We start from the raw sequence: 24,851 nt of genomic DNA, 5'->3' as shown, positions 1-24,851 counted from the left end.
CATCCTATTCCTCTGAGTGATCACAGAGCACCGAGCTGAGCTCCCTGTGCTATACAGCTTCCCACTAGCTATCTGTTTTACACATGGTTGTATATATATGTGTCAAAGCTACTCTCTCAATTTGTCCCACCCTCTCCTTCCCTCACTATGTTCACAAATCTGTTCTCTACATCTGTGTCTCTATTTCTGTCCTGCAAATAGGTTTATGTATACCATTTTTCTACATTCCATATATATGCATTAATATACAATATTTTTCTCTTTCAGACTTATTTCACTCTGTTTAACAGGGAGAGCCCTTCTATTTCTGAAGACGTGCCAGTAGAAATATAAAGGCAAGAAGAGACAGGAAAAATAGAGAAAGGGTAAAACCAATAGAACTGAATAACAGAAACGAAAGAGATGGGAGTCTTTCATAATAACGCCTCGGTTATTATGGAAAGTGTGTTATCAGTGATCAAAATAAAGATGTCAGGAGGGGAAGTCTTGTCTCTGCAATGAGATCATAGGATGTTTGAGACAGGAAACTGTGCTTCTTCATCACAGTATTGAGCACAATTTGAACACTATTTTAGTTCTAAAAAACTCAAAGTATCTGTTGAATAAATAAAGAATAAGGGAGTGAATGAATGAGAAGGAAAAGGCTGTAGAGGGAGGGAAGGAAAGAGAACAAATTGTAACACAAGGCAAGCGCCCTCTCCTAAGGCTGAGATAGCAGCTGTCTCATGCCGAGGAGGGAGACGGCAATGGCACCCCAATCCAGTACTCTTGCCTGGAAAATCCCATGGATGGAGGAGCCTGGTGGGCTGCAGTCCATGGGGTTGCTAAGAGTCAGACACGACTGAGTGACTTCACTTTCACTTTTCACTTTCATGCATTGGAGAAGGAAATGGCAACCCACTCCAGTGTTCTTGCCTGGAGAATCCCAGGGATGGGGGAGCCTAGCAGGCTGCCATCTATGGAGTCACACAGAGCCTGACACGACTGAAGCGACTTAGCAGCAGCGGCAGCATGCCAAGGAGGGTGCTGCCATGTTATCTATTCCAAAACGAGATGGGATTCTGAACCTTGAGGTCATTTGGTCCTGATTTTTTAATTAATTAATTAATTTGGCTGTACCAAGTCTTAGTTGTGGCATACAGGATCTTCAGTTGCAGCATGTGGGATCTAGTTCCCTAACCAGGGATCGAACCCGGGCCCCCTGCATTGGGAGCATGGAGTCTTAGCCACTGGACCACCAGGGAAGTCCTCCGTTTGGACATTATTATGCAGAATCTTTTCCAAGAAGCTAGCACTGGCCCTGAGCATTGTTCCCTCCTCCCTCATAGCATCTCCAGAGGTCTGAGCCCTAAGAAATGACCCAAGGGTGCAGTCCAAGAAACATGGTCATCACTGGCCTTGCTGGTCACAGGTACAGAGGCAGGGGCTAGCCTGAAGCTTAGAGCTAGCCCACCGTGCTGCTCCAGACCTGGCTCCCACCACAAAACCAGTCTTCCCGAGAGGGATCAGCCGCCGCCATCCTGGCTGGTAAGTAAAGTGGTTTCAGACCACCTTGTGCATGTAGTCAGAACACGGAAGGAGATATTTCTTTTCCCTGCAGACGGCTTGTTCTTCTGATAAACTACAGTCTGATTTTATTAATGCCAATGCTGGAGTGTATTTTCTCATGATTAAGCATCTTTTCCTCCCGCCTCTTTAGACTTTTGCTATAAATAGGATCTTCTTTGTTCTGTCTCCTCTGGGCAATAATTGGAAACATAAAATTGGGGAGGAGGGGTAGCAGAGACACCCTCATGTCTTTCCGAATCTCTTGATTGTTTCTCCACGAGCAGGCAGTCGTGCAAACAAACGGGCAGCTTTGTTTGTGTTTTCTCCAAAGTCACAATTTCTTCCACTAAATGTTTACACATTCCAGCATCTTGAGGACTTGAGGACCAAGATTGATGGCATTTTAATATTCGTTTGAACATGTGCACTTAATGTGCTTGGTTAATTAGGGTAATTAGTAGTCTTTTCATTCCAAGGCCGTTGTTGAAATTAAATTGGGGCTGTTATTTCTTTTAGCGAACTAACTGAAGAAGAATTTTTATTTTGAAAATGAATCAGGACTGGCAGACATGAATTTCAGTTCTGCAACAGAGGAGGAATGGACAAGGGGCTGGGGTCTGGGGGTCTTTGAGGGAGAGTTCCCAGGCTCACTTAGGCCCTCCAGACTCCCATCTATCAGGAATTACAATTCCCAGGGTGATATGACTTTGCACCCAAACCAGGACACTTTTGAGAATGAAATGGGGCCCCATTGCTGATTTCAACAGGACCACAGCCCTAAACAGTACTGGGTAAACCAGGACTATGGTCCCCCTACCCCACATGTGTATAGCTCATTACACAGGACATTCACTATTTGACCTCATCTGCTCTCACTGGGAGGGAGGGTTTGTTCCCGTTTAACAGATGAAACAACTGAGGCTGCAAAGCTAAACCACTTGCCCCCGGTAGTGGAAGAAACCACGCTCAACTGAGCTCTTCCTCAGAGCCGTATTCTTCGTCCACCACTTTGACCCACATTCCTTTCGGTCAGTCAGGAGTGGCCACCACGCGGGTGGGGTGAGTGGTACATGTGAACGTGTGTGGCAGAACAGGAAGATGGACGGGAAGGTGGTGGAAAGAAGAGCCGCATTAAGGAGCTGGCAGGAGACTCCGGCCAGGAAGACTGGTGGACGGCAGGCTGGGGTTCTGAAAGAGGCTGACTTTCTCCAGGAGCCTCAGAGATGGCTGCTCTGAGGTTCCAGCCCCACATCCCACCCCTCGACATGGATGTGGTCAGACGAACTCCAGGGCTCCTGTGTGGCCAAGGGAGCTCTAAAGCAATGGCCAATGGCTGTTGTGTAAGAATTTTCCAGGAGATAATATTTGGCCACCTCCTGGCCAAGAGGGCTGGCCACATGCAGCTGTGGGCTGTTGCAGGGGCTGTATGTCACCCTCCTCGGTGACTCATCAGACAGGCAGCGCTGCTTCTGTCATGTCACCGTGTTTTTCTCCACCTCCTGTCTCTCCTGCTGCCCTCATCTTTCCCACTTGGCGAATGCAAACATCCTCTGCTCAGCTTAACTAATTCCCTCTGATATCAGTGTTTCTATCTTTACAATTTGGCGTCCCTGTGAAGTTTCCCTTTGTACATTTCCCCGTTCCTGTATTCCCATCATTCAGGTATCATCACTCAATAACCATTCGACAGCAGTAATGCGTTGCATATGGAAAGAATTGGTTTTTTATTGATGGCAAATGTTGTGATGAACTTTCATGCCCACTTGGAGCCAGAGGAGCTTTTTATTGGGTGAACCGCACTAAGATGTGATTCCAAGAAATGTCTTTGGAGTGTGGACTGAGATGTACTTTTGGGAACGAGTCTTGTGGCCGGGGATGGGGGAGGGAGGGCAGCCTTTTCCTTTATTAAACTCTCATCAATCAAAATGTATAACAACAACATTATTAATAACCCCATAGTTGCATTGTGCTAGGTATTTTTTTCAAACACTTCCTTGGAATATTATTACTTCCATATTACAAGTTAAGCAACATTGTAACAGGATTGACTGGTCTGGTGAGCAAGGAGTTAGCTGATAAGCAGGTCCATGTCCCATGAGAAAGATACTTTTTAGCAGGTGTGAAAATCCATCTTTGGGCACCTCTGAAGATCAGAAACCAGTGCAGATGGTGACTGCAGCCATGAAATTAAAAGACACTTACTCCTTGGAAGGAAAGTTATGACCAACCTAGATAGCATATTAAAAAACAGAGACATTACTTTGCCAACAAAGGTCCATCTAGTCAAGGCTATGGTTTTTCCAGTGGTCATGTATGGATGGGAGAAGGCAATGGCAACCCACTCCAGGACTCTTGCCTGGAGAATCCCATGGACGGAGGGGCCTGGTGGGCTGCAGTCCATGGGGTCACACAGAGTCGGACACGACTGAAGCGACTTAGCTGCAGCAGCAGCATGTATGGATGTGAGTTTGAATGTGAAGAAAGCTGAGCACCGAAGAGTTGATGCTTTGAACTGTGGTGTTGCAGAAGACTCTTGAGAGTCCCTTGGACTGCAAGGAGATCCAACCAGTCCATTCTGAAGGAGATCAGCCCTGGGATTCCTTTGGAAGTAATGATGCTAAAGCTGAAACTCCAGTACTTTGGCCACCTCATGCGAAGAGTTGACTCATTGGAAAAGAATCTGATGCTGGGAGGAATTGGGGGCAGAAGGAAAAGGGGACGACAGAGGATGAGATGGCTGGATGGCATCACTGACTCAATGGACGTGGGTCTGAGTGAACTCCGGGAGTTGGTGATGGACAGGGAGGCCTGGTGTGCTGTGATTCATGGGGTCGCAAAGATTCGGACACGACTGAGCAACTGAACTGAACTGAACTGAAGATCAGAAGGCAATGGCACCCCACTCCAGTACTCTTGCCTGGAAAATCCCATGGATAGAGGAGCCTGGTGGGCTGCAGTCCATGGAGTCGCGAAGAGTCGGATACGACTGAGCGACTTCACTTTCACTTTTCACTTTCATACATTGGAGAAGGAAATGGCAACCCACTCCAGTGTTCTTGCCTGGAGAATCCCAGGGACGGGAGAGCCTGGTGGGCTACGGTCTATGGGGTCGCACAGAGTCGGACACGACTGAAGTGACTTAGCAGCAGCAGCAGTAGCAGAAGATCAGAAGTCCCTTCCAAGTTAAACTCTTTCCAAGATCCCCTTTGCCCCATCAAAATATAAGATGAAGGCCACCAGGCCCAGGCATAGTGCTTATCTCAAGGCTTCCTTTGATGCAGTTTAGCATCCCGACACCTAACCCAGATGCAGTGGGAAACCAAGGCTTAATTAGCAACACATGCCAACGGCATATGGTGTGGTCAACAGAATATGAATGTCATGTACTGTTCCCAAACCAGCGCCATTCTCCATTGGGACTAACAAGAGAATGGTAAGCACTAGATGATGGTGGTGGAGATACTGGTGTACTCCATCCACACTAGCCAGTTGTCCGATTTGAATGCCAACCCACCACTGCACTCCTCAAAAGCCATCCTTAGCACTGGCCTTGGTTAAATAAGGGAATGAAGGGCTCTATAGGAACTTGGAAGCCATCTGGGGCTACCACTATCACCATTTTATTAATAAGGAAGCTATTGATAAAGCCTAAAGATTGAGGAGGAATTTGCCATAGTTGGCAGGGCAAGCCAGGGCAGAGTGGTACCAAGGACCCTAATGGAGAATGTGGCTCTTAACTCAGCCTCCCATATAGAAACAGAGACTCTCCTGACTCACCCTTCCTGACTTTTCTTCTCCTTTCTTAGCCCCTTGGCTCCCCACTGTTACTGGTCTGCAGTTGGACTCACCAGTTTATCTGAGTTAAGAGGAGGGTATCCTTCTACATGTATGGTTTCCCCATGCCCCATCCCCCCATCCTGCATCATTTCCATATCTTTCATTATAAGAGAGCAAAACTCCCTGATCGGCAGGTTGTACTAGAAGCACTTGGAGGTGGTGTGAAGCAGCAAGATGATGTAACTCAACGGGTGCATGGTTGGCATCCAGCTGCCATGCCTGGAGGGGTGCCCTTGGGGATCTGTCCTAAGAGCTGTTCCCAGACAGGACATATCACTCAGGAATGCTCTGAGAGGAAAGGTGCTTTTGTTTCTAGCACCTGCTTCCATTATTCGTGGGTGTCCCTCAGCAGGTCCTCAGCCTCGCTGCTTGTCTTACTGAATGGCTCATAATGGAACATCCGGACTCCACGGGGCTCAGATCTTGTGTCCTTTCAGACCTAACCCTCCCGGGCTCGTGCTTCAAGGGATGTTTTCCTGACTACCCTCTTGGCTTTCTCTAGTTCTTCGTCTGCTCTTTCTGTTTTGCTTGGCTTATGAAATGTCATTTTTCATTCTAAGCCAACAAGCTGCTCCTACGGCAAGTCTGTTTCAGTCTCAGAGCACTGAGGAGGGGGCCCAAATCACAGTTGGCTTCTCTAGACTCTAAGGTTGCAGGAAATTCCATCCAGTGCATCCCAGCTGGTACATCCAGTATCCTACTGCATACGTGCCATATGTAGGGCTCTCCATTCACATTTTGCTTGGAAAGCAAAGCAATTTATGGGGACTTTTCCTCCTCAGTTTCCTCTCAGAAACTAACCATCTAATGGTGCTACTGTCACCAAGTTAAGGGGGAAACAAGGCCACCACGCAGAGCAGCGGTGACCAACGAGACCCCGACTTCACGCCTGTTATGGTCTCTCTGCCCAGTTCCAGCTCATCCTCTGCCCTCATAGCATCTATCGGCCTTCCTCAATCCACCTTTTCCAGTCTTTTTCCTCTTGGATTCCTGGTTGAGGGTAACTTAGCGGTTGCTTCCTCAGATACCCATGGCTGTTGCTCTTTACATTGAGGTTATCAAGAATGAAGCACCGATTCTGGGCCAAACACCATGCTGGACACGTTGCATACCTTGTGGACATTATCTCCCGAAATCGGCACCATGATCTTACACAGGACATCTGGGAACTGAACTCAAAGAGGGTAACTATTACCCAAAGTCCAGGCAAGATTTAAATCATAGCTTCCTGGGACCACCCTGGTGGTCCAGTGCTTAAGAATCTCCTTGCCAATGGTTTGATCCCTGGTCTGGGAACTAAGATCCCACATGCCTCAGGACAAGAAAGCCCATGTGCCACAACTACTGAGCCCGTGCTTTAGGGCCCAGTAAAGTAAATGCTCTGCAACAAGAGAAGCTATCACAAGGAGAAGCCCACGTGCTACCACTCGAGAGTAGCCCCCGCTCGCCACAGCTAAAGAAAGCCCACGTGTAGCAGGGAAGACCTTCATATTTAGCTAATTCTCATCAGATTGCTGAAGGTGACAACCAGGACTCTCCTTTCAGGAACACAGACCTAGTGACTGTGTATAACGGCGACCTGCACACACATTCCAGTGAACAGACACCACATGGGGTGGCGGCACCAAACCTGAAATAGTGAGCCCTCCAACTTTAGCAACGTAACCCCAAGGCACAAGCCATTCCCAGGTGTCACTTAGAAGCTGCATCTGTGGTTTCTACGTGTGCTCAAACATGATAAGTCCAGGACTTCCAGAGATCCCTAAAGAAAAGTTTCCCAAGCATTTTTGCAGAGGCAGAAAGAAAAAGTGCCCTGAGCCAATTCTCACCAGCCCCTGAGAACCAGCTGTGCCCATCACTTCTCAGTTCTGGCTATGGTGACATCACACTGGTGTTTGAACTTGGCCAGAGAGGAAGTATTTACACCACAGAAATTGGCAAACTACACATAAGGGCTTTTGCTTTTGCTCTGGGCAAGACAGTGATGAAACTTACCAACTTTTAAAAGGACAGGTAGAATAATGAGAAGCAATGGAGTAGCCAGTTTACCTATGGCAGGCTTTGAAGGGCTCCCACAAACCCCCACCTGCTCAAGACTCATTTGCCAGGTTGTCCCTCCACCAACAAGGGCCACACTTCCAGCCTGGGTCACTTCTCAGGACCAGACTGCAGAGTCAAGGGCTCTCCTGGAAGTCCTGGTCACTGTGCCCACCTAGGATCCCACTGTAGACCAGACTTCACCCCCTGCTCTGGTGGGCTGCAGTCCATGGGGTTGCTAAGAGTCGGACACGACTGAGCGACTTCACTTCACTTTCACTGCCCTCAAATACAGCGGCCAGCACCCCTTTTACCCCAGGAGGAAACCGCCACTGGGAAGCACAGGCATGACTGGCAAGGACCCAAGAGGACCACAGGTCCATGCTGAGGAGCACAGTGTCTAAGTCTGAAGCCTTCTTACTCTCCAGATTCCTGGTTGTGGGAAGGAGCTACAGGAGTACTTGGGAAAAGGAAGAAATGATGTTGCAGAGGCAGGAAGCTGGGTTAAAACTGCAGACTGTGAAGTTCCTGCGTTTGGGCATTTCCCTTTTTACCCTCCAAGTTCTGGAAAAGAACTGTCCTTAAAAAAAAAAAATGACTGGAGTGATATTTATTTTTTCAGTTAGTTTTTTGGTCATACTGCACGGCATGTGGGATGCTAGTTCCCTGACCAGGGATTGAACCTATGACCCCTGAAGTGGAAGTGCTGAGCAGTGGGCCACCAGAGAAGTCCCAAGAACTGCTCTGATTGGAGAACATTCAGGCAGGTGTGCCGTGGACCCTCCTCCTTCCTGAGAAGGACCCCAAGTGCCCCCGCACTTGGCTCCACATTTTAGATGAAGCCTCTGAAGGAAAGAGCGGCAGAAGGGAGTCAGAAAGGAGAATGGAGGAGAGGAAACAGAGGATAAAAGTAAAGCCAGAGGCAGAGGAGAAGCGTCAGAGGCAACACTTTTGCACTGGAAACCAGAACAGGAAAGAGGAGAGGGTGGGGCCTGGAGAGGATGCGGACGCAGGCCAATGTCACCATCTTACTTGTTCCTTCCACAAGGCCTTTCTCAGGACAAATCCGTTCTGTAGCCAGCAGCTGCATGAACCATCCTACAATACTACTAGGTCAAAATTTTCAATGGCTTCTTGTGGCCCCAAATCACTAGCTTTGCACCTAAAGTCTCCATTATCTGGTCCCAATCTGCCTTCTCAAACTCATCTCCCACTGAGCTGTTTATAGAGGATTATTCTAAATTATAATCTTCCTTGCTTGCTCCTTGGAAGAAAAGCTATGACCAACGTAGAAAGCATATTAAAAAGAAGAGACATTACCTTGTTGATAAAGGTCCATCTAGTCAAGGCAATGGCACCCCACTCCAGTACTCTTGCCTGGAAAACTCCATGGACAGAGGAGCCTGGTAGGCTGCAGTCCATGGGGTCGCTAAGAGTCGGACACGACTGAGCGACTTCACTTTCACTTTTCACTTGCATGCATTGGAGAAGGAAATGGCAACCCACTCCAGAGTTCTTGCCTGGAGAATCCCAGGGACGGCGGAGCCTGGAGGGCTGCCGTCTATGGGGTCGTACAGAGTCGGACACGACTGAAGCGACTTAGCAGCAGCAGGAGCAGTCAAAGCTATAGTTTTTCCAGTGGTCATGTATGATGTGAGAGTTTAACTGTGAAGAAAACTAAGCACCAAAGAATTGATGCTTTTGAACTGTGTTGGAGAAGACCCTTCACAGTCCCCTGGACTGCAAGGAGATCAAACCAGTCCATTCTAAATAAAATCAGCCCTGAATATTCATTGGAAGGTCTGATGATGAAGCTGAAACTCCAATACTTTGGCCACCTGATGCAAAGAACTGACTCCTTAGAAAAGACCTTGATGCTGGGAAAGATTGAAGGCAGGAGGAGAAGGGGATGACAGATGAGATGGTTGGATGACATCACTAACTCAATGGACATGAGTTTGATCAAGCTCCAGGAGTTGGTGACGGACAGGGAAGCCTGGCATGCAGTCGATGGGGTCACAAACAGTCAGACATGACTGAGGACTGAACTGAACTGAGCTGATTCTAAATGAGAAGAGACAAGAGGCATAGACACTAATGCAAAATGTCATCCTTGATTGAGTCCTAGAGTTTTTCTTAAGTAGCTGTAAATCATTGGGACAATTTGAGAAATTTAATGGCTCACTATTTGTAATATAGTAACATATTTAAATAATATATCTTTATATTTAAATGATCATATATCATATGATACAATAGGTCAAAGTCTCATGGGTATGATCATTGTATTTTGGAAAACATGATGAAATGTTTAGGTGTGAAGTATCATGATATCTGCAACTTGACTTTAAAATGACTGAGAGAAAAACAGAGGGAGTAAATATGGTGAAATATGAATTGATTAACAAACTAAGTGAAGAGTATTTATTGTAAAATTCTCTTAATGTTTCTAAAGATTGGAAAATGTTCAAAATTAAAAGTTGGTTTGAAAAGAAAATACCAAAGCCTAAAGTAGCTTGTGGCCTCTATCGGCCATCACTACCAGCTCCTCCGGTCCAAAGTCCATCGCAGCCTACGACTGGGGTCCATGAACTGGTCCTGGCTCCATCTCTTCCACCTCGCAGTTCTCTTACCACTCTCGATGCTCATAAGCCTTCTCACTGTTTCTAGAGCCAAGCGTGGGTATTATAACTAGAGAAGCAGACAATACACATATTATCTGATAAAGATCGACTTGTGTGAGTGCAAGAAGAAAAACAACGCGTATGCCTGCCTCAGGGCCTTTGCACTTATGGCTCCTGTTGCTTGAAACAGTTTCCCCTGGGGTTAGAGCTTAGTCACTCACTTTCTTCGGGATTCTATTCAAGTATGACCTCTTCAGAACGATCAGTCCTGGCAATCCTATGTGAAACAAAATCCTCACTTACCTCATTATTCTCTATCCCCTTTCTTTGTTTCTTGTTTATGCAAAACACTTAGCACAACTTGACATTATGTTATTTATTTTATTATTCATTTATTGTTTATCTGCCTTTGTCATTATCTGCAGTGTCTAGAACAGCAGATGACACATATTTTAAACTATATAAAGAAACAAGTGGATAACTGAATTGTTTATATATTAATTTGACACATAACTATGCCTGACTGGGCTTCCCAGGTGGCTCTAGTGGTAAGGAACTTGTCTGCCAAGGCAGGAGATGTAAGAAATGGGGGTTAGATCCTTGGGTCAGGAAGATCCCCTAGAGGAGGTCATGGCAACCCACTCTGGTATTTCTGCCTGGAGAATCCCATGGACCAAGGAGCCTGGAGGGCTACAGTCCATAGCATCACAAAGAATCAGACACGACTGAAGCAACTTATCATGAACGCATACCTGACTGCCTATTGCTGTTTACCTTGTCCAAGTATCTTCCATCACACTTAGTTTTGGAAAGTTACCTTTTTGTTAATTGATTCTTTCTGTTTGTTTGTTTCCCAGTTGTCTCAGTGATAGTCAGAGCTTCCCAGGTGACTCGGTGGTAAAGAATCTGCCTGCGATGCAGGAGACACAGATTTGATCCCTGGGTGTAGAAGATCTCCTGGAGAAGGAAATGGCAACCCACTCCAGTATTCTTGCCTGGGAAATCCCATGGACAGGGGAGCCTGGTGGGCTACCGTGCGTAAGGTCACAAAAGAGTTGGACACAACTTCTCAATTACACAATAACAGTTTTTCATGGGCTTCAGTCTTTTAACTGAAATAAAATAAAATAGAAACCATAAAGCCCACTTCATAGGCATAAACTGGATTCATAGAGTAAATGAAACAGATGAATGACACACAGTGCCTAACAGCGCCCTGTACAAAGCAGGCTGTGAGCTTGTCAACTGTACCTTCACTCCAGGTATGGAAGGAGATGGGAGTGGCACATCAGGTGTCTTGTCCTGGACCACACGGCTGCTGGGCTGCCTGGCCATGAGTGGGGCACCCCCCTAGCTGCATCCACCTCAAGGTCACCTGCCTGGCACACACCCAGCCTCCCTTCCTCCCTCCATTCAGATCTCCTGAATGCCCTGACCTCACCCAGCACTTCACTCTGAAGATCTCTGAGGGCTTCAAAGACTCCTCTTCAGATTCAATACAGAGGATGTTCCTTCTGGGTATGTACACAGGTGGGGGCAAGGCTAGAGGGTGGGGCCCAACCATCCCTCAAAATGAAGCCACACTCCCTCTGCTCTGCTTTTAAGAAGACTTTCCTGCACTACTATTTCCTCTGGGGCTTCCCTGATGGCTCAGAGGGTAAAGCATCTGCCTGCAATATGGGAGACCCGGGTTCTGTTCCTAGATTGGGAAGATCCCCTGGACAACCCACTCTAGTACGCTTGCAAGGAAAATCCCATGGACGGAGGAGCCCGTTAGGCTACAGTCCATAGGGTCACAGAGTCAGACACGACTGAGCGAATTCACTTTCACTTTCACTATTTCCTCTGCTGTCAGTGGAAAAAAACACAAAGTCCAGTTCATCACCACATAGGCTCTGGGGTGAGGGCTTGGGCCTGGAACGGTCTTACTCTCTAAAAAGCAACAGGTGGTGGCCCTGCTTCTCACGGGTGGAGAATAAAAATGTCCAGTCAACTGCTTAAAAGCCATGCTTTCCCCCAAGATTACCCAAGGTAGTCCCATTTTTACTTATTCTGTCTCTGTAATCTTTTAAAATGCCCCAGAGACCAGGTGTCCAAGTCTCATCTCTTTAAGACTGCCTTTCTTCCCTAAAACAGCACCAAAATCCTTTGTTAGCTGGTGAGCTCTCATTATTCAGAAAGCAGGATCACCGTTTGTCCATTATGGTTTAAACTCCCTGGGTACCGGGTCTTCGATGCACCTCCCTTGAGAGACAGGGTCTCCTCTCCTGGAATCTGGGTGGACTTGGGACCGCGTGGACCAATGGGTACAGAGAAAGTGACACCATGTGATTCTGAGGCCCCAGCATTAAAGGCCGTGCAGCACCCCCATCCCAGGTTGACTGGACACTTGTCCTCAGGGCCAAGCAAGAACAAGAGAAGTCCAACGACCCTGAAGCCCCCACACCCAGAGGGGGTCCTGGCTCAGACAACCCTTCATCCAGCCCAATCTAGGCACCAACAAGTGAATGAAGATATCCCTCGGTCTTTCAATCTTCCCAGCTGAGGCCACTTGCGTACCATGGAGACAAGCCTATTCTAATTTCTGATCCATGTCATTAAATATCAACCTCCTGTGCCACCATATTTTGGGGTGATTTATTGTTCAGTACCCTTGCCTGGAAAATCCCATGGACGGAGGAGCCTGGTAGGCTGCAGTCCATGGGCCCGCTAAGAGTCGAACACAACTGAGCAACTTCACTTCCACTTTTCACTTTCATGCATTGGCAAAGGAAATGACAACCCACTCCAGAGTTCTTGCCTGGAGAATCCCAGGGACGGGGGAGCCTGGTGGGCTGCCGTCTATGGGGTCGCACAGAGTTGGACATGACTGAAGCGACTTAGCAGCAGCAGCAGCAGCAGCATTGTTCAGTAACAGATGATGAGGCCCAAGTAGCATGTCTCTAAACCTGGGATTCTGCAAAACTTAATTATACAGACTGAATGCCCTAACTCAGGAGGGGATGGGGAAGGGGAGGCGGGGGGTGGCTACGAAACAAGTCCACTAGGAGTTGTTGATGGAAGAAGAGGCAAAGTTGGACCCACGTAAGAGTTGTCTGGAGTAGAATTAGCAGGAGAGGAGAGACAGACAAAAAGAGACATCTTTTTTACTTTATTGTAATTCTGGGCTGATCTTGCAAATAATTTTTTTTAATAAAAAGAAATTGATAGAGAAACAAAGACTAATGTGATTTCAATAGATGGCTTTATTCAAAGATTTTCGTGTTGCCTGGAAAGAAAGTGAAAGTGAAAGTCACTCAGTCATGTCCTACTTTTGGCAACCCCATGGACTATACACAGTCCATGGAATTCTCCAGGCCAGAATACTGGAGTGAGTAGCCTATCCCTTCTCCAGAGGATCGTCCGGACCCAGGAATCAAACTGGGGTCTCCCGCATTGCAGGTGGATTCTTTACCAACTGAGCTATCAGCGAAACCCTGTCACATGGGACTCTGCTCAATGTTATGTGCCAGCCTGGATGGGAGGGGGTTTTGAGGAAGAATGGATACATGCATATGATGGCTGAGTCCCTTCACTGCTCACCTGAAACTACCCCAACTTTGTTAATCGGCTAGACCCCAATCCAAAATGGTTTTGATATTTTAAAATATTTTAATTAAAATAAAAAATAAAATTATAAGATTTTCGTGTTGAAATTTGCCAGTGTTGGAGGTGGTATTTTGTCTCATTTAGTTTCAATGTTTCTCCAGCATTTTCTCTCCCGGTTACCCCAATGTTCTTTGGGGTCCTATGGGGTGAGCTACCAAGAACAAAGGCCAAAGTGGCCACTTTGAGTTGCAGTGTGCTGTTGCAACTGAAATACTGCGTGTCCTTAGAAGGACTCAGATGTCAAGGAAGAGCCTTGGGCTGAGAGGAGGAAATGAGGACGCACCAGCGTGACGTGTGCACGCGTGCAGAGTCGCTTCAGTCGTGTCCAAGTCTTCGCAACCCCGTAGATCACAGCCCACCAGGCTCCTCTGTTCATGGGATTCTCCAGGCAAGAATTCTGGGCCAGGTTGCCATTTCTTTCTCCGGGGGATCTTCCCGACCTAGGGATCTAACCCGCATCACCTGTGTCTGCTGCACTGCCTGTGGATTCTTTACCCCTGAGCCCCTGGGTGAACCCTAGTGTGATCCTTAAACCTGGGCAAGGCATGTTAACAAGTCCAGGCCTCAGTCTGGTCATTCACAAATTGGACTCAGTGATCCAAGTTTCCTTTTCTAACATTTTGGAGAGAAAGACGTTAATATTTATTTATTCTGTGTTAATATTTAATACTTTTGCTAGGCCCTCTATTTAGGTTATTTTATTTACTCTTCCAAAAAAAAAAATTCCTAAGAAGCAGTGTCCCCATTTTGCCTATCGGGAAACCAAGGCCGAGTGGGATGAAGGTTTCAGTCACTGGGACGTGGAGGGATGGAATTTTAGAATCAACAGGGCCACCCCCAGGGGATGCTCCCTCCCTTTCTGCCCCCACAGTGGTTCCCACACCTTGTGCCCAGAGGCTTCAAGAGTCTAGTTCTGCAGTTGGTTCTAATCCTCCATAGTTAACAGGGAAGGTTCTAACTACATTCTTTTCTACTGTCATCAGCTACTTAAAGTGGCAAGAAACAATAGCCTCTTTCTCTGCTCTCCTGGAAGGGTGGCTCCTGGACCCTTGCTGAGTCTCTGAGTGACAACCAGGGCAGACTTTCCAGCCTGACTGCCCCCAGGGGCCCTGGGCAAGTCTAGAGGGATCCTGCCACCCAGCTCTTCCCCGCAGAACTGTTAAGTGGTGTGAGCTTCTACTCACCCCATAAAGAGAGTCCCCCAACCCTAGTATATTTGGCATATATTTGATCCATTACAGGACTCAGAAAAGCATATCATGACCCTTTTGACAAAATATTAGGGACTCCTCTTGATAAACAAACCCACTCTCTATGGCCACAATGCCCCTTGTCCAGATGCCTCACACCTGAGATCTCTTCTCTCACACCTGGTGTCTGACTCCTGAAACAATCACCAAATGCTGACCAAGTCCCACTGCAGGGGACCCTGAGAGTGGTCATTGGGAACTGTAATATCTAAGGATGTAGCTACAGAGGGGTTACACTCATAGGCTTTGCCTCTCTTCCCGTGAAGAGTTGTGGGGTCTACTTCCCCTCCCCTTGGCCCGAGGCTGGCCCCTGTGATTGCCTTTGACCAACAGAACACAGTGGAAGAGTGACCTTGCCCATCTCCTCTTCAAGGTGGACCTTAAGAGAGATGCAGCTTCCACTTCTGTGCCCCTTAGAAGCCCTGACTGGAAGAATGCTGACCACCCTGGGACCACCATGCCATGAGGAAGCTCAAGCTAGCCCTGCAAAACCGCTGGGCTGAGCCCTGCCAGCATTCTTGACCCACGGAATCATGAGCAATACAACAGCTATTGTTCTAAACCACTAAATTGCGATGCTGTTGGTTAAGCAGAAACATAGATAACCGAAATAATGTAAGAGGATTAGAGCACCAAACCCATGGGGTTCAGACGACATACAGTGTCATTGAGCAATTGAGTCAGAATGGCTAGGAAGTCTGCACAGAAGGAGACCTGAAGGTTTGTAAGAGGAGATGGAGTTGGATGCATGCAAGGACAGGGTGTCGGGGAGGAAATTCTACAAGATACAGCTACTCCACAGGCCTCTGGGGAAATGCCCTGAACACCCATCAGACTCCTCTTTTATTTTCACTTCAGCGGCTTGACTGCAGAGCAAACCGTTAACCCTGGAGCATCAGCCTGAATTTGACCCAAAGTAGCCCATTATACGGAGAAGGCAATGGCACCCCACTCCAGTACTCTTGCCTGGAAAATCCCATGGACGGAGGAGCCTGGCGGGCTTCAGTCCATGGGGTCACGAAGAGTCGGAACGACTGAGCGACTTCACTTTCACTTTTCACTTTCATGCATTGGAGAAGGAAATGGCAACCCACTCCAGTGTTCTTGCCTGGAGAATCCCAGGGACGGGAGAGCCTGGTGGGCTGCCGTCTATGGGGTCGCACAGAGTTGGACACAACTGAAGCAACTTAGCAGCAGCAGCAGCCCATTATAAGTAGGAGATTTCTCCAGAGTTCTGTTTTATCTCTCCAACTCCTATGAATTTCATATTGCATTCCATACTTTATTCATCTATATCTTAACATTAAAAAATGTTTGAAATTTCTTAGCAGTTAAGTTACCTCAACCACTTCAAGGAAAATAGATACTCCACGGAAAGGGGTCACAATGAGACAGGAGACTGTGTAGACCCAAAACACACGTGCACCCTGAGGGGGGGAATCAGCTTCACTCTCTGTCTGTGGCCACAGACTTTGGGGTTTTCCTTTCAAGATCTAGTCACACATCCTTAGCAGCCATATCTAGCCTCTGGCATCCCCTCATCCTGTTTCATTCCCAGCTTGAAGCTCCCCCTAGGTTCACAAGGGGCCCAGCTCAGGAGAGAACCCGCCGACTTCCTTCAGATGTGGATTAAAAATGACAGTCACCCGACACTTTTGTTCTTCTATCTCTGATCCAGGTTCCAGGTCAGCCACCAGTAGAGTGTTTGGAAAGCAACCTGAGGTGATTCTCAGCCTTTCCAACACGCTCAAATGCTCCCCCAAACTTCTTTTTCTTAGAGAATTCACACACACCCACCCACACACACACACACTCATGTCTACAGCCTGTGTAGATACGTTGACACTTGGAAGCAATAGAGAGGAAAGCTTTTATTATTGTTTGCCATTTGAAAATGATTATCCAGCAGGATGATGTGTATTGAAGGAGACAAGCCACAGTTAGCATCCCGGGGAGCACTCCCTCCCTAACCTGGGTGAGCCTGCACCACCTCCCAGCTTCTCCACTGGGGACTGCCTAGTGCCAGACTTGGATGCCGACCAACACAAATTAAAGGAATAAACGGCCTCCTAGACGGGACGCGGGATGCAGGAGAGTGAGAATGCTGAGAATTTTAAAGGGCTCATCACCTCAGTAGGAGACAAAAAATAAGCCTCAGAAGGAGCAGCTACTCCAACAGATGGTCACCTTCTCCAGTTCGGAAGGTCTCTGGTTCTGGGTTACCCGGTGATTACAGAGGCAATCTCTCCTGTGCCCACATCCCTCCTCCCCGCCCTCCCCCTGCCCTGCCCTGCCCAGGGCCTCCAGTCCTTCCTACAGCAAATCCTCTCTCCTCTTGGGTCCTTTCTGGAAATACAGTCAAGCCTTGTTTAAAATCATGAGGCTCTAAGACGGCACTCTGTGTGAGAACACAGCTAACCAACTTGTGTTCAAAAGTGGATCTAGAGGTGGCCAGGGTTTAATGGTATCTGTTTGGGGTGATGGGAATGCAGCAGTCACACAATGTGAAGAGTGGACTAAACGCCCCTGAATGGTTCACTTTAAAAATGGTTCATTCGGGGCCTTCCCTAGTGGCCCAGTGGTTAAGAATCCATCTGCCAATGCAGAAGACATGGGTTCGAGCCCTGGTCTGGGAAGATCCCACATGCCAAAGGGCAACTAAGCCTCCACACCACAACTACTCAACTCCCCATGCCACAACTAGAGAGTCGAGCTCCACAATGAAAGATCCTGTATGACATATTTGCACACTGTAACTAAGACCCAACATGGCCAGATAAATAGATATTTTTTAGAGAAAGTTTCATTTTATGCCATGTGAATTTCACCCCAAGTTGGAAAAAAAAAATGATCTCACAAGAAAAAGTAAATCCTTCTAGAATTTTATTAACCAGCCCATATTCAACATTATATGATTGTTCCTAGTTCCTTGCAGGACAGGACTTGAGAGGCTCCTAGTACAGAGAGAAAGTAAAATCAGCGAGCTGCCCAGTAGGCTAAAATTAACCGACCCTCCACAATCTGGATTTGGCAAGTGGCTAAACTTCTCTCCTGTTCCTCCTTTGTAAGCTCAAACGTGTCTTATGAGCCTCTTGAGAGGAGCTCATAAAAGCAATGATAGACTCAGGCCAAATCTTGGGGGGCAGGCTGTATGTTTGACCTCCTAATAACTTCATTTCTTTTTCAGCCCCCAGCCAGCCATCTCCAAGAAGCCCCCACATCAGGCAACGCAGAATTTTTCTTTATATATGATTTTAATCTTCAACAGCTCTGGCTGGTTCAAAATAAAGAGAAGGGAAGATACTGGGAGTGTGTCCCCTGCAAATTTTAAAAAAGAAAATGAAAGCAGTCTTGTATTCCAACAAGTCCTTGTGATACTCAGAAAAGAATCCTTCTGGTCAAAGAATATTTTTATTTCGTGTGTCTATATAAATAGGCTTTTTTTTTTTTAATAGAAAGCACATCACTAGGGTCTAACACAAACGTGGTTTTGATTGAACCAGACTTACATTTATATCTGAAGCTCGTTGGCTAACAATAGAACTGGTTTTCCCATTTGCCAACATCAATGTTGACCTGTTTTCACCTACATTTTATAGACGTCAGGAAAAGAAACTGTGCGCTAGTCAGGGGCGTACCCTGGCCTTTCTCAGCCACACTCACTTGCATTTTTTGCAGCTCCTTTAAATTCCCCTTGTCACAAAAACTAACAATAAGGTCAAGTATTTCAGAAAGAAATATTGAATTATTATCCAACTTTGTCAAACAGCCAAGAGCCTACGAAAGCTAACCACGAACTGCAGAAGGGCAGATTAACCTCAGGCCTCCCAGCCCTGCCTCCATTGCTCGGGGAAGGATTTTTGGCACCAGGGGGGCACCGGGAGGGTTGGGGGGAATGGGAGCTGGATGGCTCACAATCACGTCCCAGCGTCCGTCCCTGGGGAGTGTCTTGTTGCTCTCGTTTGCTGCTGCAAAAGAGCCAGCTTTGATTTTTCTTGGAGAAGGTTCCAGGCACCCTAACATCTCAGTCATGCCAACACCACGAGGCTGCCCAGCTCTCCTGATCCCCTGGCCGTATCCCTGTCCATCAAGGCTAATTTCTATGACAACATAAACTTCACTGTGTCGCCAATAAACTCAAACCCAATGGAACTTGATGCAGCCAGGACGGAGAATGACAGACGGGCAAGATGTCAGGGCTGGAAATAGAACTCGTTCCACCAGCCAGTGGTTTGGGAGGGGTACAGAAGGATTTATGTGTGTGTGCATGTGTTTTATTTGCTCTAATAAGTCTAATAAAGTTCCATTAATCAATAAACCACCTCTTGCAGAGACAGGAATAAAATGCAAGGCCCCCTGATGTGAGCTTCAGGTAGAACTAGGACTCTCTCCCTCATTTTCACTCCAGCCCACAGTGGCTAAGAACACGGGTCCCCTATCACCTCAAGGCATCTGGGCAGGGTTCTGGGGCAAGAGGGAGAGAGAAAGAAGAATGAGGGTTGGCTTTCAACGGGGCAAGGCAGGGATTAGCCTGTAGGAAGGCAGCAGCTCCAGGAGATGTCAAAAAAACCATCCCAAGCAACTTTCCTGCCCTTTGAGCTGGGTATGTGACTTTGGAAGTGAGGTTTCAGTGGTTCCAAAAAAACCTTTCTTGAAATGCAAATACACTGACTCCTCAAAGGTGAGTGTCGGGACATTTTCGCCTTATAAAAGAAGAGATCCACAGTGCAGGGGTAAATGGTGTGGGCTCACGGAGAGACACAGGGTCCATGGGGGTCCTTCAGGGGCATGGCAGGCCTCCAAAGGAGGGGTCTGGAGGGGTAGGTAGAGAAGATCCCAAAATCCTGCTTTAAAGTTTTACATAGGGTCAGTCATGAGCATAACTTGCGTGACATTCTTTGAATAGGTCTCATCCAGAGCATAAACGTGTCCCAACCATTTATACTGGTCACTCTACTGAACGCTGAAATGTCTCAGGTGCCAGATCATCTCTCACTTTCTCATCAAGACTCCAGTCCAGGACTTCCCTGGTGGTCTAGTGGTTAAGACTCTGTGCTTCCAATGCAGGGGGCCCAGGTTCAATCACTGGTTGGGGAACTAAGATTCTTCGTGCCCTGGTATGGCCCCAAAAGTAAAAGACTTCAATCCACTTGGTAGCAGAGGTTGAACAATCAATTTTATCTGAGCAATCAGATAAAGCATATCTATACTTGGTCCTGAAATTTTGATATTTTGTGCTGTCATCCCTCAATGTTTCTTACAGTGGTGTTTCTTCTGTTAAACATCAAGATCGCACATTTTTATCTTCATACTGTATAGTTTGATAGCACGGGTCTTTAATTATTCTGGTATTGAACATGGTTTCTGAAATGAGACTCGTATCACACAGAGATTCTGATACTGCTTACCCAACCACCTCACTCTAAAGCCTCTGAGAAGTCCTCTTTCCCGTCCTATGTATGGATATGTGATCTGGAACACTACAGATCATCACAAGCCTGGGATGGCCGTATCACCTCTTTTTCCTTCTGGAGAGCTGTATGTGGGGGCCTGCCTGCTCCCAGGTACCACACTGCAAGGTGGACTGGGGCTGACACTCAAGCTCAGCGGCAGACCCAGAACAGCAAGGAATGGATTACTCGTTCTTCCAGATCCAGCTCAAGTGTCATCTTCCTGTTGCTCCAGGGGCTGCTGCCTGTATGGGGTTCCTCTACCCTTGGTTCTCTACCATTGAGAAAGGGGCGACAGAGGAGGAGATGGTTGCATGGCATCACCGACTCAATGGACATGAGTTTGAGCAAACTCTAGGAGATACTGAAGGACAGGGAAGCTTAGTGAGTGAAAGTTGCTCAGTTGTGTCCGACTCTTTGCAACCCCGAGGACTATACAGTCCATGGAATTCTCCAGACCAGAATACTGGAGTGGGGAGACTTTCCCTTCTCCAGGGGATCTTCCCAATCCAGGGATCAAACCCAGGTCTCCCACACTGCAGGCAGATTCTTTACCAGCTGAGCCACAAGGGAAGTCCAAGAATACTGGGGTGGGTAGACTACCCCTTCTCCAGCAGATCTTCCCAACCCAGAAATTGAACCAGGGTCTCCTGCATTGCAGGTGGATTCTTTACCAATTGAGATATCAGGGAAGCCTAATAGGGCTTAGCGTGCTGCAGTTCATGGGGTTGCAAAGATTTGGACACAACTTTGCAACCAAACAGCAACAACCCTTGGTCCACAGCTCTCTTGTGGCGCTGCTGTGCCGTGTTGTCACTTACAGGCTTACTTTTCTGTCTCTCTGAGTAGATGGTGAATTTTTGGGGGGCACAGAGTATATCTCATTCACTGTCCTTTCCTTTCCATCATTTCTAGTGAGTGTTCAATCAGTGTTTATTGAATGAATGGCCCCTCCCTCCAGGCCAGATGAGAGTCGGGGGTTGTGAAGCAAAACAATGACAACTGTTCTGTCAAGCAAGGGATAGGGCAAAGCTACAGATTTTCCCTCTTCTTAGCCTTCCACTTCCTTCTGCCCTGTAAATGGCTTTGCACTTGTGTCTCACAATCACAAGACATAATAAGGCAGTGCCTATCATTAAACAAGCATTAGATGATTAATCACATTCTAAGTTTTGTCTAATAACACTACACCTGGTACCTGTGTCTCCCATCTTTGCACCACTAGCATGGTTTTCTGCTTACATCTTTAAAATTGAAGATATGTGTTGGTTGTAATGTAACTCAGATGGTAAGCAGATAAAAGGTAAAATTGAGATGAAAAATCTGTCTTTTTTCAAGATTAGCTGTCATGTACCATTTCTTTAGATGGCTAGGATATCACGTGAATGAAATCCAGAATGTGGCCTCCTGTCTATAGTCAGAGCATAAAACAGCAAATAGAAAGACCTTGGATCACAGCAAGGTCATGACATCTACCTTTAGTACTGAGGACAAGCGGACCTCTTGTCCACTAAGGAACAATCAGTTTGAAGCATGTTGCCAACAGACAGATCACCTTTGTTCAGGAAGGAATGACATTCATCCTCTTACACCAAATTTCTTACTAGGTCAGACCTGGTATCTTTACCTATGATTGTAATGAAGTCATGTATAATGGGTCTTTTTCAATAAGGTTAGCTGGAAAAGATCCTGATGTTGGGAAAGATTGAAGGCAGAAGGAGAAAAGGGTGGCAGAGAATGAGATGGTTAGATAGGATCACGGACTCAATGGACATGAATCTGAGCAATCTCTAGGGGATGGTGACAGATAGGGGAGAGTAGCACGCTGCAGTCCATGTGGTCACAAAGAGTTGGACACTACTTAGCGACTGAACAACAGCTGGAGTATGGTATGGAATTCGTATGTTGGAAATTAATTCACATGTGTATAAGAAATTTTTAACAGAATCAGTTTAAGTTAATAACAAATGGAAATAGGTTCATAAAAAGTAAAAAAGTAAACGAATGCTTAATGAAAGGATAACGCAGAAGATGCTACTCTCATAAAGGAAGGAAATGCCCCTTCCAGGGAATGAGCTTGAGAACTACTTAGAAATAGATTCCAACCCTTGACGTCCCCTCATCCGTCTACAGCGTGATCCTGCAAAAGTGATTTGACCTCTCTGGGATTTCATTTCCTAATCCTCTACAAAAGGGCCACTTTGGCCAATTCTGTGAGGAACAGTGGACCTCGTTATCTCTCTTAATGCTAGGCAGACTCTAGCTGCCTCTTAAAACTCCCCACAATTTCTCCATTCTGAAAGCCACTCCACATCTATAGATAGGTAAGAGTTGCTGCATGGAACCTTAGCAGACCATCTGGAAGGTAATATATCATAGCCTACACTTCAGGGGAAGGTCAAGAGAGGTTAAGTGGCTTGTTCAAGGTCACACGTTTGGTTAGTAGGGATCTGGAACTCAGATCTTTTTTTGCCACTTACTGCTTTCCCCTTTCTTTTGTTTTTATTATTATTTATTTATTTATTTGGCTGCGCTGCAGGGCACATGGGATCTTAGTTCCCTGACCAGGGATTGAACCGGTACCCCTTGCAGCAGAAGTGCAGAATCCAGACCACTGGGCCACCAGGGAAGTCCCTCCACTTCCCCCTTTCAATACGTCGCTCAGCCCCTTCATGCAGCCGCATGACTGTGACAATAGGAAAGAGAAAATGGAAGAGCAGATTTCCCCCTCTGATTATATGAAAATCATCCACTTTTTCAACACCAACCCTCCCATATATTATGGTGGAAATGAAAGGCTTGTATGACTAAATATAGATGTCGAGTACCTTACAAATACTTGAGTATTTTAGGAAGTGGGAAATGAAATTGGCTGTAAGCAGAAATCAAAACTATCTAAATTCTCTCTAGAAACTTATCATTAACTTTTTAATCTCTGTTTTTGGCCACGTGAAACATTCATGAATTTGCTTAAATAGAGAATGGCATGACAGACATCTCTTATTGGGATGGATGAATTGAACAGAGATGCTTGCCAACACGCTTTTTAATGGTGGTGAGCCTTCCACTATATTGCTCTGCTTATAGTAGATGTTCAAGAAATATTTCCAGAAAGAAAAAAGAAAATAAGGCAGAGAGAATGAGAGGGAAAGAGGTCGTTCTATTCTCTGGGAATTTGGGAAAATGGGATATTAATTCCATATAAAATAGATGTAAGGAAATAGTCTGTAAAATGCTTTAAGACAGTTGGAGAGAAACCTACTTATTCAGTTAAAGAGATTTAGATGATTTAGGGCAGAAAACACTGAGATTCCATTCCCAGGCTCCTCCAGGCCCCTGTACAAGTACTCAAAGCCATGTACACATCAGGTATCCCAACTCAGACCTGGGGCCTCCAAGATCAGTTCCGCCTCAGTGATGCCAGTTCAGAAACGGGGGACCCGGGGGCAGGACTCGTCACCTGCCCCTTTGTCAGGTGGCGAGAAGGACCCCAGAGCCACTCTTGGAAAGGCAAGAGTTGAAGTTGACAGGAATTTCTTGGTCTGGGCCTTTCTCTTGTTAAATGAGGGCAATGCTGCCAAATTGGGTTCATTAATACCTTTTTCAGCAGCAACATTAACATGAAACTCAACATACCTAAATGGAAGACCTTGGAAGAAATCACATATTGAGGGTTGAGGTTGGGGCAGAGTCAACATTTCTGTTTTGAATGTGCCCATGCATTTTAAATTTATCCTTTATGCTATGTGATGTCTCTGAGTTCCTTCAGGGAAGAGGCCATGATAAGCCAATTGCCAAAGTTAGACATGATGTTCAGTAGAAAATTAGTCTACGAAATAAGTTAAAAAAGATTACTTTGAAAGAGCAATATTCTTTTAAATGTCCAAAGAATATTTTTTAAAAAGGCATTCCACTTGGGGCTCTAGCTGTATTGAGAGTCAAACTATTTGGAATCTTTATAGACACATTTTAAGAGAATCAATTTAGTCATTCAGTTCAGTTCAGTTCAGTCACTCAGTCGTGTTCGACTCTTTGTGACCCCATGAATCGCAGCACGCCAGGCCTCCCTGTCCGTCACCAACTCCCGGAGTTCACTCAGACTCACATCCATCGAGTCAGTGATGCCATCCAGCCATCTCATCCTCTGTCGTCCAGGCGTAACAATAATGCTTGTGCATGCTCAGTTGCTTCAGCCATGTCTGACTCTTTGCAACCCCATGGACTGTAGCCCACCACGCTCCTCTGTCCATGGGATTATCCAGGCAAAAATACTGGAGTGAATTGCCATGTCCTACTCCAGGGGATCTTCCCAACCCAGGGATCAAATCCTCATCTCTTGCATTGCAGGTGGATTCTTTACCCACTGAGCCAAAAAGAATCTGCTTGCCAGTACAGGAGATACAAAATATGTAGTTTTGATCCCCGAGTCAGGAAGATCCCCTGGAGTAGGAAAAGGC

The 24,851-nt window shown here is 46.6% G+C and overlaps 1 protein-coding gene and 1 non-coding gene across 3 annotated transcripts in view; one reads left to right on the top strand and one right to left on the bottom strand.

The window, feature by feature from the left end:
* The window catches only part of RUNX2 (RUNX family transcription factor 2), a 351,735-nt gene that overhangs the window by 87,311 nt on the left and 239,573 nt on the right, over positions 1 to 24,851 (bottom strand). The window lies entirely within an intron of this gene.
* Positions 19,969 to 20,041, top strand: TRNAG-UCC (transfer RNA glycine (anticodon UCC)). The gene has a single exon. It is a non-coding gene; the product is annotated as a tRNA-Gly (tRNA).

Source organism: Bos taurus, chromosome 23, assembly GCF_002263795.3.
Source record: "Bos taurus isolate L1 Dominette 01449 registration number 42190680 breed Hereford chromosome 23, ARS-UCD2.0, whole genome shotgun sequence".
NCBI classification, from domain to species: Eukaryota; Metazoa; Chordata; class Mammalia; order Artiodactyla; family Bovidae; genus Bos; species Bos taurus.
This window is presented reverse-complemented; position numbering and strand designations above follow the sequence as displayed.